The sequence below is a fragment of the Panthera pardus genome, unplaced genomic scaffold (assembly GCF_024362965.1).
Source record: "Panthera pardus isolate Hobbes unplaced genomic scaffold, ASM2436296v1 HiC_scaffold_11, whole genome shotgun sequence".
In the NCBI taxonomy this organism is placed as follows: Eukaryota; Metazoa; Chordata; class Mammalia; order Carnivora; family Felidae; genus Panthera; species Panthera pardus.
The window spans coordinates 85,182,530-85,202,430 of NW_026526666.1; the positions used below are offsets into that span (position 1 = coordinate 85,182,530).

Genomic DNA, 19,901 nt, shown 5'->3' on the forward strand with positions numbered 1-19,901 from the left:
ACATTTCCAGCTAGGAGGAAGAACTTTCTGGAGGCCCTGAGGCGAGGAGAGAGTAGTGGCTTCAGAGATACACAGAGAAGACCAGTGTGGCTGGAGCCCTGAGAACGAAGAGGATGGTGAGTCACAGAGACTTACAGGATGTTAAACCAAACTAGTTAGGCGCCACGGAAGGGTCTTAAGTGAGGAGGGTAGTGACATAATCAGCTAACACACAGAAACTCAGCATGCAGGAAATCCACTAAGGTCAAGTTTCTAAATTAGAGAACTTATTCCATAAACTGATTACAGCTCAGGCTCCTAGCTGTGTATATTCTCCTTTTAGCCCTTGAATTTTTTTTTTTTTAACATCCTTATTCAAGTATAATTTACATACCACAAAACTTACCCATTTTAAACGTACAACTCAATGATTTTTAATAAATTTATAGAAATGTACGACTGTGACCATAATGTATTTTTAGGACATTTCCTTCACCCCCAAAAGATCTCTCATGCCCATTTGTAGGGCATGCCCACGCTCCCCACCCCACCATGGCCCAGCCACCGGTGTAAATGCCCACACCCACACTGAGCTCAGGTCCACTTTGGGGGAGGGCCCAAGTGGGGGCCATGCCTTTGTCCAGACTCTTGCCCTGGACCCTGCACTTTGACCTAGGCTGGGAGCTAGAGGACCCTCTACCTGGTCCTGCTGGCTCTGTGGGAACTGGCAGTCCCTGTCCCAGGGGGTCTCTCTGGTGACATTCACTTGGGGCCCTGATGCACTCACTGAGACCCCCCTGTACCTCCCACAGACCCCAAGGTGGGGGAATGGCAGGGGTCTGGCTGGGGTCCCCTTCCTATGCCCAAGGGTTTGGGGTCCAGCCCAGCTGCCAAGTGACCTTGTCCCAGCTCCCCCTCCCCAGGCTGGTGTGAGTGTGTGTGTTCGCACCCAGCTTCTATTTCATATTGCAAATGTAAATAAATAAAGGTCCTCCCACCTCCAGCTCCAGGCAGCCACTAACCTGCTTTCTTCTGCTTTCTGTCTCTATAGATTTGCCTTGTCTGGACATTTTACATAAAAGGAATCGTATAAAATGTGGTCTTCTGGGACTGATTTTGTCATCATTTGTATTCCAGTGACTATGTGTCTCCATTATCTAACTTTTTCATATATCCCATATTTTCATAGAAAATAGGAAAAAAAATGGGGGTGCCTGGCTGGCCCAGTCAGAAGAGTGTGTTACTCTTGATATTGGGGTTATGAGTTTGAGCCCCACATTGGGTGTAGAGATTATTTAAATAAATAAAACTAAAAAAAAAAAAAAAGAAGAAGAAGAAAAGAATAGAGGGAAATATGGATGAGCAAAATGAAAAAGCTTCACTTTCCCAATAAGTCTTTCCTAACAGATTCCACTATAGTTGACTTTCTCCTGGGGCATTCTGGGCAGCCAGAGACCTGATTCCTGTCAGAAGACCTGGGCTCACCTTTTGACTCGCTATTTTCTCACTATGTGATCTGGGACTCTTGGAGTTTCTGTTTTCTAATCTGTAAAGTGAACAAAATAATACTACCTACATCATTGGCTTCTATGATGAGTAATAGGAGTTAATGCATGCTAAGTGCTTAATATAGGGACTGGCACTCAATAAGCACACCATAGAGGTGAACCATTATCATAAATATTCCTATGCAACATTTTATTTTTATTATTATTCATTATTTTTTAAGTAAGCTCCACGCCCAACATGGGGCTTGAACTTGTGACCCCAAGATCAAGGGTCACATGCTCTGTTGACAAGCTAGTCAGGTGCCCCTCTATGCAACATTTTAATGAGTAAATGGTATTCAGTTTGTGGCTATCCCTTAGTTGGTTTGAGTTCTTACTGCTCTTGAATATGTAGGCCAGGGGCCAGTGAACTACAGCTCAAAGAATGGTTTTCACATGAGATGCCTGGGTGGCTCAGTTGGTTAAGCCATCCAGCTTCAGCTCAGGTTATGATCTCCCGGGTCAGTTCGTGAGTTTGAGCCCTAGGTCTGGCTCTGTGCTGACAGCTTGGAGCCTGGAACCTGCTTTGGATTCTGTTTCTCCCTCTCTCTCTGCCCCTCCGCTACTCATACTCTCCCTCTCTCTCTCTCTCAAAAATAAACATTAAAGAAAAAAAGAATGGTTTTCACACTATTTATTTTTTAAATGTTTATTTATTTTTGAGAGAACGTATACAGGTGAGGAACATAGAAAGAGGGGACAGAGGAGCCGAAGCAGACTCTGTGCTGACAGCAGCGAGCCTGATTCAGGGCTCAAACTCACCAACCATTGAGATCATGACCTGAGCAGAAGTCAGACGCTTAACCAATTGAGCCACCCAGGCACCTCTGGTTTTCACATTTTTTTTAATCATTTTTTTTTTTAACGCTTATTTATTTTTGAGAGACAGAGCACAAGCAGGGGAGGGGCAGAGAGAGAGAATCCAAAGCAGGTTCCAGGCTCTGAACTGTCAGCACAGAGCCCGATGCGGGGCTCGAACTCATGAACCATGAGATCATGACCTGAGCCGAGGTCGGATAATCAACCGACTGAGCCACCCAGGCACCCCTGGTTTTCACATTTTTAAATGGCTTGCAGGATTTTAAAAATAAATCAAAATAATACTATTTCATGACATTGGAAAATTATATGAAATTCTAATTTCAGTGTCTGTAGGTAAAACTTTATTAGAACACAGCTACACTCCCTTGTTTGTATATTGTCTCTTACTGTTTTGCAACAGCAGAGTTGAGTGGCTAGTAGATACCATATGACCACAAAACCTAAAATATACACCATCTGGCCTCTTTACAGAAAAAGTGTGCTGATACATGGTGGAGATAACTCTTCATCCCTTATGCTTTATAAAAAAAAAAAAAAAAAGTACTGCAAAGGAACATCCAAGGCCTGTGAGACCAGAAGTCAGTGGCCTCTTCAGGCTGCCACCCGGCTGGTTTCATACTGGCCTTTCTGGTCTTTCAGCTCTTGGTCTGTCTGCCGCACATTGGCTCCACCCTCAAGACTTTGCCTCTGCCTAAACAGCCCTTCCCCCAGACAACTTTGTGTGGGGGTCTTCTATTGCTTCTTCAGGTTTCAGTTACAAAGTCTTTGCTTCAGGAAAGCTTTCCCAGATCTCCTCCTCCCAGCCAAATTCAGCACAGTAGTACTCAGTTTGCTATTCTCTCCCCTCACTAAGACTTGTCAAGTCAGGCCCTGGATCTATCACTACTACAGTTGACCTTGAACATTGCAGAGCTTAAGGGTGCCACCCTCCCACCATTTACCCACTGTAAAAAAAAAAAAATAGTATAACTCCTCACCCAGTATAACTTTTGACTCCTCCCAAATTGCCTTCTGTTGACTAGAAGCTTTACTATAAAACAGTTGACTAACATGTCTTTTGTATTAGATGTATCATATACTGCATTTTTCTTTTTTTTTTTTTTTTAATGTTTATTTCTCAGAGACAGAGACAGAGAGAGTGTGAACAGGGGAGGGGCAGAGAGAGAGGGAGACACAGAATCAAAGCAGGCTCCACGCTCTGAGCTGTCAGCACAGAACCTGAAACGGGACCTAAATTCATGTACTGCAAGATCATGACCTGAGCCGAAGTGCGGACGATTAACCCGACTGAGCCACCCAGCAGCCCTAACTCAGCTTTAGAAAGGCATAGATATATGCATACATATCATATAGTCCTGGTTAAGGGGGAACATTTTTTTACAAAATCAGTTATGTGTGATGATTCAATCACCCCTGTAGACAGGTACCTAGGTGGAAGCCCGATATTCTCACTGTGTAATTCAGAGTACTCTTAAGGAGACTTGTAACTTGTTTGGCTTAAACCTCAATTCCTTCACCTGTGATACGGAAAACAGCCGCTCTTCCTACGTCAGCAATCACTAGAGCAGCTTTTCCACAACCAACGCAGCCGTGAATACGCCCTAGCGATCACAACTCCTTGACGTTTTTCAGTAACTGATTGACTGCGTAACTGATTGACTTCCTAGGAAAAGACCTGCGTAGAGATTTCTTTCCATAGCTACCATTTCACATACTTGCATCAGATCCCTCAAAAAAGGAATAATAAACACCGCCCGAAATTTCGACATTGTCATACAAGCAAAACCAAACTTGCAAATTCTTTCTTAACGCACTACTTCAAACAGGGGCGCCGGGACCAACGATCACCAGCTGCCCAGGTACCAAAAAATTATGCTTCCGAAATCTCTTGATGTCGATTCCGCACGAAGAGCAATGGAGCTGCCCTACGTGTGCCACTCACGACAGAAGCCCTTTTTGCCTTAACAGAACCTAAAGCAGGGTGGCAGCGTTGGCGAATCCCTCTTTTGCTAAAGGTGAAAACAAAGCTGAAGCAATTTCCTATTTCTTGTTTCTTAGGGTGAAAGGAGGAACTGCAAGACATTCTGGCCCGGAGGGCAATCTTCACAAAAAGACTTATGATTTGCCCTTTTGGTTTTTATATAGAAGTAAAGGCAAGGAGGTAAATTGATATGCAAATATGAGCGGTGCTTGCTGGGAAGGGACCGGCAGGCGCAGAGGGAGTGGCAGGGAAGAGCGTTTGTAGGAGAGGGCGGGAGAAGATGTCGCCAGCTGCAGTAGGCATGGGGTGGCACCTGTTGTATGCTGCGCGGGAGATCCGCTTCTGGGCGGCTCTGGGTACCTGTCTGCGGAAGACACGAATCCCACCCTATTAAAATTGAAAACGCACAAACTTGTGCCACCCCTAGCCATCGACCCGGATGGGGCCCCACCAGGCGAGCACTGGAGGCAGAGCTTCCCATTAAGAGAAAAATTGGGAGGAACCTACTCTTCTGCTAACGGATTAGCAGAGCGTTGCGTGTTCATAAAGTGGAACGACATCTGCTGCGCTGCCAGGAGTGAATTAGACACCAAAAAGCATTGAGTGACAAGAGATGCAGAATAAGGTACAGCATGACGACCATTAACGTGAAGGGGAAAAAAAAGCAATACATTTGGATTGGTTGAAGTAGATCTTTATCAACAGATATAAAAAAATGAGTGAAGGTGTTGAATAGGGTACCACATTAAATGATCAGTGTAACAAAGAGCATACACGTGTGCACATAAAAACCCAGTGCTATATGTTTTCTGACGCCACATACTTTATTAACTTTCTAAAAAAGATTTGTAAGAACACACATCAGTGATTACCTCTGGGAAGGAGGGAAGGATGAGACTCATGACACACAAGACTTTAGATTTACCTGTAATATTCTAATTATTTTAAAAAGCATAATGAACTATTTTATTACTTGTATAATTGAAATTATTTTTAAAATTGTTCTTGCTTTTGAGGGCACCTAGGTGGCTCAGTCAAACATCTGACTCTTGGTTCCAGCTCAAGTTACGGTCTCATGGTTCATGGGATGGAATCTCAGCTCTGTGCTGACAACATGGAACCTACTTGGGATTCTCTCTCCTTCTCTCTGTGCCCCACCACCACCTCATGTTCTGTTTGTCTCTGTCTCTCTCTCAAAATAAATAAATTATTTAAAAAATTGTCCTTGCTTTCTATATTTTCTCCCTATATTTCATTTTCTAAAGTCAGGTTTGTTGACATGTAATTTATATATAAATATACCTTTTTTATCATATGGTTTAACAAACTCATATAGACATGTATCTGGTACCAAGGTCAATCAAATATCAAACATTTCTATCACCCCCAAAAGCTCCTTTGTCTCCTTTTGTAGTCACCTTCTCCCCCTAATCCCAATCCTGGTAAGTAGTGCTCTTCTCTGGTCCTGTAGTTTTGCCTTTTCCAGAATGGCATAAAAATGGAATCAATCACACATCAGTTTTAATATAAAAACAGTATGTGCTAATTGTAAAAATGCTGAAACAGTACAGAAATGTGAGAATGTTTTCCCCAAACTACCATGAACAGTTTAGTGTTTCTCTTGCCAGACTGTTTCCTATGTACATATACATAGATTTTTTTTTTTTTAGTGTTTTATTTATTCTTGAGAGAGAGAGAGAGAGAGAGAGCATGAGTGAGAAAGGGGCAGAATGAGAGAGGGACACAGAATCCGAAGCAGGCTCCAGGCTCCGAGTTGTCAGCACAGAGCCCGATGTGGGGCTGGAACTCATGAGGTGTGAGATCACTACCTGAGCCAAAGTTGGATACTCAACTGACTGAGCCACCCAGGCGCCCCTACACAGATTTTTTTTTTTTTTTAATTTTAAACTGTTTTTTAGAGAGAGTGTGTGAATGCTCGAGTGGGGTGGGGGGAGAGAGAGAGAGAGAGGAAATCAGAATCTCCAGTAGGGGCTCAATCTCACGACCCTGGGATCATGGCCTGAGCTGAAATCAAGAGTCCAATACTTAACTGACTGAGCCACCCAGGCTCCCCTACATTTTAAAACAAAAATGTAGACTGTCAGGCATTTTACTCTCCTTAAAATATTTTATTTATTTTTAATTTAAATTTTAGTAAGTTAATATGCAGTGCAATACTGGTTTCAGAAGCAGAATTCAGTGATCAAATTCAGTGAAAAATATTCAATGCTTCACAAATTTGCATATCATCCTTGTGCAGAGGACATGCTAATCTTCTCTGTGTCGTTCCAATTTTAGTATATGTGCTGCCGAAGTGAGCACCTTAACATATTTTAATAATATATAGAGGTACCTGACCTCTACAAGTTAGAAGCTGCAAGAGAAGGAAGTCACATAAAAAGCTCCTACACAATAATAGGAAGCAGACCTGTAGTGTAAACTGGTGGAAGCCTAGATACGGGCACCGTCCGTTGTGTTTGTTGGGGGCTTCTCCTATAATCAGTTCGCTAGTCACCTCTTAAATTTTTTTTTTTTTTTCAACGTTTTTTTTTTTTTTTTTAATTATTTATTTTTGGGACAGAGAGAGACAGAGCATGAACGGGGGAGGGGCAGAGAGAGAGGGAGACACAGAATCGGAAACAGGCTCCAGGCTCCGAGCCATCAGCCCAGAGCCTGACGCGGGGCTCGAACTCACGGACCGCGAGATCGTGACCTGGCTGAAGTCGGACGCTTAACCGACTGCGCCACCCAGGCGCCCCAGCTAGTCACCTCTTAAAAACAAATCATTATTTGGGGCACCTGGGTGGCGCAGTCAGTTGAGCGTCCGACTTCAGCTCAGGTCATTATCTCACAGTTTGTGGGTTCGAGCCCTAAACCTGGCTTTGCACTGACAGCGAGGGCCCGCTTCGGATTTTCTGTATCCCTCTCTCTGCCCCAACCCCCACCTCTCAAAAATAAACATTCATTTTTAAATTTTTTAATGTTTATTTATTTTTGAGAGACAGAGAGAGAGACAAAGTGTGAGCGGAGGAGGTACAGAGAGAGAGGGAGACACAGAATCCAAAGCAGGCTCCAGGCTCTGAGCTGTCAGCACGGAGCCCAATGCCGGGCTCGAACCCACGGACCGTGACATCATGACCTGAGCCGAAGTTGGATGCTCAAGCGACTGAGCCACCCAGGCGCCCCCAAAATAAACAAACATTTAAAAAATTAAATCACTATTTCACTCCCCCTTTCAACACTCCAATGGCTTCCCATTGCACAATAAATAAAACCTCATGTCCTCACCATAGCCTACAAAGTCCTGCCTGAGCTGAGCCCTGCTTGCCTCTCCCAACTCTACCTGCCACTCTATCACTTATTAAATTCCAGCCACCTTGGCCATCTTGGTCCTTGAATAACCTTCCTTAGCTCAGGGCTTTCGATCACCCAGCTAGTTAAATCTGGTATTCTCTCTTACACTTTTGTGTACTTTCTAATGGTCTGTTTCCCACTCCAGATTGTAAACTCTCAGAACAAGGATATTTATAATCTGTCGTATCTACTAGCATATATACCCAGGACCTAGCAAAAAGCTTGGCACACAACGAGCACTGTTTGCTGAATGAGTGAATGTACATTTAAACTGGTCTTAAAAAGATGGGGTGGTAGGGAAAAAAGTGTGCCAGATCCTTAGGAGAATGAAGAGAGCTGTAGCAGGGAAATTAGGCTAAGGAAGGCCATTTGAAGCCTAATGGTGAAGGGGCCTTGAATCTAAGAATTTGCATCTGGTGGCAATGCAGGTGATTGGGAGTTTGGTGGGCCAAGGATGAGAAGATGTAAAGATAAGGAGGGCAGCTGGCTGGCTCAAAGAGCCTGTGACTCTCGATCTAGGGGTTGAGTTTGAGCCCCGTGCTGGATGTAGAGATTACTAAAAAATAAACTTAAAAAGTAAATTAAATAAGCTTAAAAAAAAAAAAAAAAAGAAGGTTAGGTTACTGCACCAATATAAGTGGGGGACACCTCTTCCTGATTTCTGCAGGCAGTTACTATGGCTCACTTTGGGCTGTCATGGCCCTTTGTATATTCGTTTGTGTCTGCAGGTTCTTCATTTTAGTGTGAACATCACATTGGTTGGGACTGGGTCTTACATGCCTAGCACTTGGCATAAGGTAAAAAATGTTATCCCAAAGTGATGTAAAAACTAAAACCATCAGTTTAATGGTTACACACAGGACAGGATTAGGCTTTAAGTGAGAGTTCAAGTTGAGACTGCACTTATTAGAACCTTACCTAATCTCTCAGGGATTTTATTTTAAAGTTTTTTTTTTTTAATTTTATTTTGAGAGAGAGAGGGAGAGAGAGCAAGAAAGGGGCAGAGAGAGGGAGAGACAATCCCAAGCAGGTTCCATGTTATCAGTAGCGAGGAGCCCCACGTGGGGTCTGTAACTCACCAAACCGAGATCAAAACCAGAGATCAAGAGTCCCACACTTAACTCACTAGGCCACTAGGGCGCCCCTCTCAGGGGTTTTCTTTAAATGATTACGTGATATAGGGGTACCTGGGTGGCTCAGTCGATTGAGCATCTGAGTCTTGATATTGGTTCAAGTCCTGATTTGGGGGTGGTGGGATCAAGCCCAGCGTCAGGCTTCATGTGGAGTCTGCTTGGGATTCTCTCTCTCCCTCTCTGCTCCTCCCCCATTTCAAAACAAATAATTTTTAAAAAGATTAAATGATGTATCGGAGTTAAGAGGCTTAGCAAAGTTCCTTGATGACAGTAAGTGCTCAATTAATACTATTTGCCAATCCATAGGTACAACCCGTCTCTCGTCTCCACGCTCTTGTGCTGCCAATTCCCTTGTTAGAGTTCAACGGGATTATCCACGGGGTGCTTCGGTCCCAAGTGGTATCTCTGTCTAGATACGACCATAAAGGCAACTAAATCAACTAAAAATGGCGACCTGTAAGACATCCAAGGGCGTCAATTATCGGCCGTGCTAGCGTATACGATACGCGGAGACTGAAAGAAACAGCAAGAGCAGGGATCGCAACGCCGGGGTAGAAGGCAACGAGTTCGCCCACGCTGCCACCCAACCACAAGCAAGAAAAACCCCAACCGCCGGAGCGGAGAAACAGCCTAGGACCGCGACCACGTGTCAGAGAGCAGTCTGCGCATGCGTAAGCGAGGCGCGCGCCCGCCGGCCGGAAGAGCCGCGCGTTTCCGGGTTGGAGGCGGGGAGCGGTGCCGGAAGTACTCGGGGAGGGCCGAGCAGTCGGACCGGCTGCTGAGACGAACGCTTCACTGGGGCAGTCTCCGCATATCATGGGGAGATAGACGCTGCTGCCTGTGAGTCTTGGGCCCTGGCAGTTGAGGAAGAAGAGCGGGAGGAGGGAGTCAGGACCCAGACCCACAGTGGGTCAGTGTTTGAAGAACTATGTTGTGGAGGATACCGGGTTGTGCGAGGAATCAGGCTGTTGGGACGGGACTAAGGGGCTCCGGGCTCGGAGAAGACGCGGCTGTGGGGACCGGGGCTATAGACGGGACTTAGGGAACCGGGACGAATGTGAGTTCTCCGGCACCTGAGGGAAAGCGATGTGAGGGGAACAGGATTATGAGGACCCGTACTCTTAAGAGGAGAGGGTCTGAATGGAAAGGGGCGTGAAGACACGGGCTCCTGAAAGGTAAAAGCGGAGCTATGAGGACTTGGGCTCCTGAGAGACAGAAGCGGGACAGTCAAGACCCAGGCTCCTAAGGATTCAGAAACAGATTAGCGAAGACTTAGGTTCCTGAGGGGCAGGAGCGCTCAGAGACCACTTGGGTTTGGAAGGAACGGCAGCGGGCAGTGAAGACGGGCTTCTGTGGGGACGGGATCAGGGCTTGGAGACTCCGAAGTACCTGAAGGAACAGGGCTGTGAGAACCCGAGCTCTCCAAAGCGGAGAGTATAAGGGGCCATGGCTGCAGGGAGATCAGCCTCCAAAGGAAAGGGAGAGTTTGGAAAAGATGTAGTGATCCGTTTTTTTCCTCATATTCTCTGAATCCAGAGTGGTGAAGGATGTATTCAGGGGAAGACGACCCTTCCTTCGCGCTGCCTGCTTGGCTTTTGGCAGGCTTTTCTTGTGTCAGATACTTTTATCTAGGAAAGCCCACATGCAAGCATCTTCGTTTTCTGCTTCATTCTTACAAAGCTCTGATGTGAAGTTGAAGCCGTTTGAACTCAGTTATATACTTGATAAGTGCTTTAAATACCATTCCACTGAACCCCTGATTGAGCACAGATCTCTGCATCTCAAATAAAAGAATGTTAGAGATAGGGGGACAGGATGGCCCAGAAAGATAATCTTTGTAAAACTCCTGTTTTATAGGTAAAGAGGCTGAGGTCCAAAGAAGGCTTAGGATCACATGAAGCAATGATTGATTCGATCATAATTTTGATATAGTACCCTGCTGTGCCTAGCAAATAGGAGATCTTGGCTAATAATATCCTTGAAAACATGCTTCTAGAATCTTTGCTTTAACGTCAAACTCAAGAAGGACATTTTTACAAATTTAGTACTTTATTTCAAGTCTTGTGGCTGTATTGACATCAATACAGTGAATGTCACCAGTTAGGGAACCTTTAAAGGAGCGCTTCTCCTCCCCCTCCCCCAACCCCAATATAGTAAGCCATTTAGAAAGTTGCAGATAAATAAGTTATATCCTATATTTTTAGTATCAGCATTTATTGGAGATGGCTGCTTTTAGATAAGAATGTCAGGGATACCTGGACCAGTTACTTCCCTTCAATAATATCTTTTACTGAAACCTACACAGATTAATCAGGCACTATTGTAAGCACTTTCTTTTATTATTATTATTATTTTTTTAACGTCTGTTTATTTTTGAGACAGAGAGAGACAGAGCATGAACGGGGGAGGGTCAGAGAGAGGGAGACACAGAATCTGAAACAGGCTCCAGGCTCTGAGCTGTCAGCACAGAGCCTGGCGTGGGGCTCGAACTCACGGACCGCGAGATCATGACCTGGGCCAAAGTCGGCCACCCAACCGAGCCACCCAGGCGCCCCTAATTTTTTTTTTTTTTTTTTTAATTTACATCCAAGTCAGTTAGCATATAGTGCAGCAAGATTTCAGGAGTAGATTTTTTTTTTTAAATGTTTATTTTTGACAGAGAGAGACAGAGCATGAGTGGGGGAGGGGCAGAGAGAGAAGGAGACACAGAATCTGAAACAGGCTCCAGGCTCTGAGCTGTCAGCAGAGAGCCCCACGCGGGGCTTGAACTCACAGACCGCGAGATCATGACCTGAGCCGAAGTCGGCCGCTTAACCGACTGAGCCACCCAGGTGCCCCCGTAAGCACTTTCAAGTGTTATATTATTTAATTCTCACAACTCCACGAGTTAGATATTGTCAGTCCCATTGTGCAGATAAGGAAATTGGTTCAGAGAGTTTAAGTACCTTGCCTGAAAACTCATGGAACTAAGTGGCCCATCCCCAGTCAAACCTTGTATGTGTTTGACTAATTTTGTCTACTTTTCTAAGTGAATTCCTTTCCATATCTCAGTTTGCCCATCAACAAAATAGAAGTAACAGTTAAACAAAACATATTGAATGAAAGCACCCCCTCCTCCTTAAGATTTCTATTAATACCAAGTACTATAACTTGCTAGGGTACTTATATAGTGTAGTATTTGAGAGCTAAATTTCTTTGTTTTTAAATAAGCATAGATATTCAAGATCTAAAAATGGGACCTGATTAGAACTTTTCCTTACAATGGAGAAAGATATATTTAATTTTAAATTTAGGAGGTCACAAAAGACCAATTTGAAGAACAAGGACTTAAATTGGATTAACTTTACAATTAATTGCAACATGAACTAGATGATTAGGGAAATTGGGGTAACTTAGTTGAAACTACTGTTTTTTTTCCCCCAAAGGGTTAGCTTATACTATTTTCAAGTGCCTCTACTATATACAGGTGATCAAAACTTACCCCAAATTATGAAGTAAAGCATTCCCATGACACCATTTCAAAATACTTGATGGTTTAATTAATGACAATTTATTCTTGAGTTAACATTCTCATCTACATTTGCAAAAGGTACTTATTTCACTCATATGTAGCTCTAGCATTGAATTATCATAATAGTGTTTCAAAGTACCTGATCAGAAAATCATTGTGTTAGAGAAGATCTGAACATGGAACGTATTACTTTTGACCTGACGTCTTCATGGAAAGCCCCAAAATACTTTGGAGACTATACACAACCAGTGTTTATCAGTCTGTATTGTGAAATAGGTGTGCCAGCGGCAGAAGACAAACTGAAATCTGTACATATGGACTTAATCTAAAATCTTACATTAATTGTTAGAGGTGTAAGGACTTAAGAATTCGGATCCCACTCTTAATTATAGATGTAGAAAATTTGGTCAAAGGGAGCTCCTATAACTCTGTGGAAGAAGTAGTATGATACCCAACCCTCCTGACTTGGGCCTTCCCTGTGCCATAGGACCCTCATCAGCCTCCTTTTGACCATTTACCACGACCATTTTTTTGCAGTCACTTTTTTTTTTGTATTGTTTTTTAAGTTTTTTTTTTTTTTTCAAAGCTTATTTATTTATTTTGAGAGAAAATCCCATCCCAAGCAGGCTCTGCAGTGTCAGCACAGATCCCAATGTGGGGCAGGAACTCCCAAACCTTGAGACCATGACCCTAGCCAGAATCAAGAGTCTGATGCTTAACTGACTGATCACCCAGGAACCCCACTTTTTTTTTTTTTTTAATATCTGAAGTCATAAAAATGGTTATAGGATGCCACCAACACATACTACAATGGTTGAAAACCTTTAGCTTTAATGCACTGATTTTTATAACTAAGATTTAGAAGAGAGGAGCATATATATTATAATATTAGCAAATATGTTTATTTGTACTTTTCATGTGCCAGGCACTCTTCTAAGTGCTTTCTATACATAAATTCAATGTACTGTCACAACAGTCCCATGAGATATACTTTATGAATAACTGCATTTTTCACATGAGGAAACTGAGGTATAAAGAGATTAGAATAACTTGCTCAAGGACGTAAAGCTGATTAATAAGTGGCAGAGTTGGTATTTGAACCCAGACATTGCCACCAGAGTCTGTCCCTTGACCAGTGTACTGTATTGCCTTTCTGTTAAGCCAAGACCACCTAAACAGAATCAAACTAGTCAAAAAAACTAATGGAAAGAAATGTTCCTCTCAAGTTTTACAGAATGCAATTAATGGATTTTTTTTTTTTAAAGCTGGGAAATTTGAGCTCATTTAGATACGTCTAGAAGCCAATGAGGAAAGAAACAGAAAACCCAGTCATTTAAGTCCTGTACCACAGTGATAGGGCTTTTATGCCATCAGCCTGGTAGTCCCCTTTACTCCACTATTTGGTTTAAATAATTCCTAAACATTTCAGAAGTGAAAGGGTTTTAAAGACAATCTGTTCTTCTATTCCCCTATTCTCTTCACTTAAAATATATATATATATATATATATATATACATATATGTATATATATTTTGGACTGGTTCAGTCCAAAGAACATGCGACTCTTGATCTCAGGGTTGTAAGTTTGAGCCCCAATGTTGGGTGTAGAGATTACTTAAACTATTTTTTAAAACTTTTTTTTAAAGTTTATTTTCTGGGGTGCCTGGATGGCTCAGTCGGTTGAGCTTCTGACTTCGGCTCAGTCATGATCTCACGGTCTGTGAGTTCCAGCCCCGTGTCGGGCTCTGTGCTCAGAGCCTGGAGCCTGCTTCAGATTCTGTGTCTCCCTCTCTCTCTGCCCCTCCCCCATTCATGCTCTGTCTCTCTCTGCCTCAGAAATAAATAACCATTAAACAAAATTAAAAAAAAATAAAGTTTATTTTCAGAGAAGGAGAGAGAGAGAGAACAGGGGAGGGACAGGGAGAGAAAGAGCAAATTCGAAGTAGGCTCCGCACTGTCAGCTCAGATTCCAGCATGGGGCTGGAACCCACAAACCGTGAGATCATGACCTGAGCTGAAATCAAAAGTCGGATGCTGTACCGACGGAGCCACCCAGGCACCCCTTGTGAAAACTTTTTTTTTTTTTTTTTTACGTTTTATTTAAGTAATCTCTACACTCCAGGTGGGGCTCGAACTCACAACCCCAACATCAAGTTTCATGCTCTTCTAACTGAGCCAGCCAGGTGCCCCCCAAAATAAAATATAAAAAAATATCTGTTGGGGTGCCTGGGTGGTGCAGTCTTTTAGTGTCTGACTTGATCGCAGCTCAGGTCTTGATCTCAGGGTCATGAGTTCAAGCTCCGTGTTGGACTCTGTGCTGGGCATGAAGCCTACTTTAAAAAAAAATGGCTAATGAAACAGATGTCTAGAAAAGGCCATGGTCTTATAATTACTACAAGGTGTGACCCCCTCCCCCCATCTCCTAACCCTCTGAAAAATCAGAACCTCATAGTACAATGATAGGGTTGCAACTGGATTTCTGTTTGAGGCACAAGCTGTTAAAAGGAAAAGCAGCTAGGGCTGTTATCCTCAGCCTGTCACCCATAGTTTAAATGTAACTGGTGAGGAGGAGGGAGGAGAGACTTGGTATTTAATTGAACTCCCAGCCACACAATCTTGTTTTGATAAAATTATGAAGTCAGTTTTACTGTAGATTACTGGGGCATGGACTTTCTGGACTTAATTTCGTAAATCCCGTAGCATGTGATTTCCACATAGTAGGTGCTAGTAAGGGTTTACTGTTACAATTGTTCTCTCAAACTGTCCCACAATTGATGCCTCTGTTTTTACACAGTAGTACTTCCCTATTTCATGGCATTCCAACTAAGTGAGAGTTAGAAATTTGAGTAGCCCAAAGGCAACCATGGTATATTACATAACAGAATTTAGGTTATTTACAGTCACTTCATGGCATTGTGCTTGGTCAGTATCATCCACAATTGGACTTGATGAAAGTTGTCAGTAAACAGGTGATTTGGAAATGGAGTCATTGACCATTTCAGAATGGTTATGATGTTTTGCTTTTAAATTTACATACCAAAAAACCCACCCTTTTGGGAGTGCAGTTCTATGAGTTGTGACAATGCACACTTTCATGTAAGCACCATAACACTGCTCCCTAAAAGTTCCACCATCCCCAGAATTTTCTTCGTGCTGCTCCTTTGTAGTCAAACCCTAACCCACTCCAAGCCACTGGCAACCACTAATCTGTTCTCTCCATCCATATAGCTTTGCCTTTTCCAGAGTGTCATATAAATGGAATCATATAGTAAGTAGCCTTTTGTCTTGCCACTTTCACTTAGCATATGCATTTGATTATCCTTGTTGTTGCATGTGTCTGTAGTTCTTTCTTACTATTGCTGAGTAGTACTCCGTTATATAGATATATATTTATAGTTTATCCATTCACCAGTTGAAGGACAATCTATTTTTCCAGTTTTGGACAGTTATTAATAATGTTGCTGTAAACATTCACACACCAATTTTTGTGTGAATAGAAGTTTTCATTTCTTTAGTAAATACCTTAGGAGTGGGATTTCTGGGTCATATGATAAATATATACTTCACTTTATAAGAAACTGTAAACTGTTTTCTAAAGAGATTGCACCATTTTACATTCACACAGAAATGTATGATGATTTCAGTTGCTCAACATCCTCTCCAGCACTTGTCTATTTTTAAAATTTTTAAAGGGGCGCCTGGGTGGCTCAGTCGGTTAAGCCTCCGACTCCAGCTCAGGTCACGATCTCTCGGTCCATGAGCTCGAGCCCCGCGTCGGGCTCTGGGCTGATGGCTCAGAGCCTGGAGCCTGCTTCCGATTCTGTGTCTCCTTCTCTCTCTGCCCCTCCCCTGTTCATGCTCTGTCTCTCTCTGTCTCAAAAATAAATAAAACCTTAAAAAAAAAATTTAAAAATAAAAATTTTAAATTATTCTAATAGTATTTAATGGTTATTCATTTCCCTCATTGCATTCCCCAGATGACTAATGATATTGAATATCTTTTCATGTGTTTGTCATCTGCATATCTTCTTAAGGCATAGGGTCTGTTCAGATCTTTTGTCCATTTTTTAATTGCATTGTTACTTTTCTTGTTGAATTTTGAGAGTTCTTTATATAACCTGGATTTATTTGTCAGATATGTGATTTTTAATATTTTCTCTTCATGTATGACATGTCTTTATTTTCTTTTATGGAGCAGGAGTTTACATTTTGGTGAAGTTCGCTTTATCAATTTCTTTCTTTTTTTTTTTCACAAAGTTTATTTATTTTGAGAGAGAGAGTAGGGAGAGGCAGAGAAAGAGGGAGAGAGAGAATCCCAAGCAGGCTCCGCACTATTAGTGCAGAGTCCAATGCGGGGCTGGAACTCACAAATCATGAGATCACAACCTGAGCCGAAGTTATACGCTTAAACGACTGAGCCACCAGGCACTCCTCAATTTCTTTCTTTTGTGGATTATGCTTTTGGTGTTACATGTAAGAACTCTGTCCTGACCCAAAGTTATGAAGATTTTTTTTCCGTATATATTTTCTTCTAAAAGTTTTATAGTTTTACATTTTTAATTTTAAGTGTATGATCAGTTTTGAGTTTGCTTTTTTATAAGGTATGAGATATAGGTTAAATTCGTTTTTGTTGCTACTGCTGTATTTTTTGTTATATTTTAAAAAGTTGTCAGAACTACCTATTTTTTCAGAGGAAACAAACCAAATACTACTTTAATTCTTTTTTTCATAGGTAGCATATACACATGGTACAGAATTTAGGGTATATGATGAAAAGTAAATCTTCTCCCACCTTGGTCCCATAGGCCACCCAGATACTACCGTTCCCTTCCCTACCAAGATAACTGCTGTTATCAGTTTCTTATTTATCTTTCCAGGAATAATTTATGCATTTACAGTTATATGTCTTTTAATAGATGATAACAAATTATTCTCACTATTCTGTACCTTGGATTTTCAATGAACAGTGTATTTTAGAGGTCCTTTCATGAGTTTTTTCATTTTTTAAAAACAGCTTTATTGAGATGTCATTGACATTATCATACAATTCACCATTATCAGATGTACAGTTCAATGGCTTTTTTATACATTCAGGGTTATGCAACCAACCATCACCATAATCTAATTTCAGATTATTTTGTCCCCTCCTAAAATAAACCCTTTACCATTAGCAGTCAATCCGTATTCTTCTCCCTTACGCTTCAGCCCTGGCAACCACTAATCCACTTTCTTGTCTTGATAGGTGTGTCTGTTCTGGACATTTCATATAAATGGAATGATACAACATGTCTTTTGTGACAGGATTCTTTCTTTTATTTATTTTGTTTAATTTTTAAAAAGTTTTATTTAAGTAATTTCTACACCCAACATGGGGCTCGAACCCATGACCCTGAGATTAAGAGTTACAGCTCTTCCAGCTCAGACCTCGGAGAGTGATCTCCTCTGAGCCCCTCTGGTGTAAAATAAACCTCCTGCCTTCCAAAAAAACAAAAACAAAAACAAAACAAAATAAAAAAGGGTTACAGCTCTTCCAATTGGGCCAGCCAGGTACCTCTGGATTCTTTCATTTAGCTTAATATTTTCATGAGTCTTACTCTTTTTCAGTGTATTTCATTGTGGTTATACCCTGATTTATTTAACTGTATCACTTTTGATGGACATTTAGGCTGATATTCCTTGTATGTACAGTATTATTTTTACATAGAAGTTCAACTGTAATATAAATTGCTAAACATGGAACTGTGGGGTCAAAACAATATATGTTTTTCTAATTTTGGTAGATACTGCTAAGTAGCCCTGTATAGAGACCTCTAACAAATTTATATTCCCCCCATTCCAACAACAGATGAAATGACTATCCATAAAATTTTCAGAGTACATGTAAAACTTTTTCATCATTGCCAGAGGAGGAATAAATAGTTTTAATCTGTGTTTTTATTGTGAATGAGAATAAAAGTAATTTCATTACTTTAAGAACTATTTGAATTTCTTGTGCTGTGTTTTTTTTTGGGTTTTTTTGTTTTGTTTTGTTTTTTGCAATTTTTCTTTTGGGTGGTTGGGTGCCTATTGATGTCTAAGTATTTTTTATATGTAAAAGAAATTAGTTCTTTGTCTTTGATATATATATTGCATATATTTTTGCTAGTTTGTCTTTTTGTCCTTTATTATGTTTGTTGCCATGCAGACATTTTATTTTTGTTTTTTTAAAAATTTTATTTATTTGTCAGACATTTTTATTTTCATGTAATTGAACATGTCAAGTATTTTATGGCTCCTGAGCTTTGGGTCATCTTTATTTTATTTATTTATTTTAAAATGTTTATTTATTTTTCAAAGAGAGAGTGGGTGCAAGCAGGGGAGGGGCAGAGAGAGGGGGTGACAGAGGATCAGAAGCAGGCTCCATGCTGACAGCAGAGAGCCCAATGCGGGGATGGAACTTGTGATCCTGGAGCTCATGACCTGAGCTGATGTCAGACACTTAACTGACTGAGCCACTCAGGCGCCCCCTTTGGGCCATCTTTAGAAGGGCTTTTCATTTACTGCTGAGAATTTTTTTTCCCCAATTTTAAAAATTGAGATAATTGTAGATTTATTTGCAGTTATAAGAAATTATAATACAGAGTGGAACACCTGGGTGGCTAAGTGGGCTAAGTGTCAGACTTTGGCTCAGGTCATGATCTCTTGGTTTGTGAGTTTCAGCCTTGTGTTGAGCTCTGTGCTGGGATTTTCTTTCTCCCCCTCTCTCTGTCCCTTCCTCCCTCTCTCTCTCTCTCTCTCTCTCTCTCTCTCAAAATAAATAAATAATTTTTTTAATTAAAAAAAAATAACATACAGAGATCTCTTGTATACTTTGCCTAGCTTTCTCCAGTGGTAACATTTTGCAAAACTGTTGTGCAATATGACAATCAGGATATTGACCCTGATATAATCCACCAGTCTCATTCATATTTACCCAGTTTTACTTGTATTTGTTGACTTGTATTCATTTGTGGATGTATGTGGATTAAGTCCTATACAATTTAGTCACTTTCATAGGTTCTTTTTTTTTTTTTAGTGTTTATTTATTTATTTTGAGAGAGAGAGAGAGTAAGCAGGGGAGGGGCAGAGAGACAGAAAATCCCAAGCAGGCTCCACACTGTTAGCAAAGAGCCCATTGTGGTGCTTGAACCCACGAACCATGAGATCATGGCCTGAGACAAAAATCAAGAGTTGGTCATTGGTTGGTCATTGGTCACCTCACTGACTGAGTCACCCAGAAGCCCCTAAAGGTTCTTTTATCTGTCATCACAGTCAAGACACTGAATGATTCCATCACAAAGGTCCCTCATATTGCCCTTTTGTAACCACATCTGCTTCCCTGCTACTCAGTGCCTAACAACCTCACGAATCTCTTTCCTGTTCCTAAAATTTTGTCATTTCAAAGATGTTATATAAGTACATTTTTGTATTGTCTTTTGCTCAACGTAATTCTCTGGAGGTTCATGTAAGTCGTGTGTATCAAGTTTTTTTCTTTTTATTGATAAGTAATTTTCCATGATCTGGATATACCAGTTTGTTTAACCATTCACTTCTTG

At 41.5% G+C, this 19,901-nt stretch overlaps 1 protein-coding gene and 2 non-coding genes across 4 annotated transcripts in view; 1 reads left to right on the forward strand and 2 right to left on the reverse strand.

Annotated features, from left to right (window-relative positions):
* Positions 1-4,172: 4,172 nt before the first annotated feature.
* Positions 4,173-4,306, reverse strand: LOC128776020 (U11 spliceosomal RNA). Its single transcript, XR_008420995.1, has one exon. It is a non-coding gene; the product is annotated as a U11 spliceosomal RNA (small nuclear RNA).
* Positions 4,307-6,544: 2,238 nt separating this feature from the next.
* Positions 6,545-6,651, reverse strand: LOC128775949 (U6 spliceosomal RNA). The gene has a single exon (XR_008420927.1). It is a non-coding gene; the product is annotated as a U6 spliceosomal RNA (small nuclear RNA).
* A 2,872-nt stretch (positions 6,652-9,523) lies between these two features.
* Positions 9,524-19,901, forward strand: part of TAF12 (TATA-box binding protein associated factor 12) — a 32,672-nt gene continuing 22,294 nt past the window's right edge. The window contains exon 1 of one of the 2 annotated variants that reach the window (XM_019432489.2): positions 9,524-9,656. The gene's annotated coding sequence lies outside the window, so the exon portion shown is untranslated. The remainder of the gene's footprint in view (positions 9,657-19,901) is intronic. The other variant, XM_019432488.2, reaches the window with a different exon arrangement.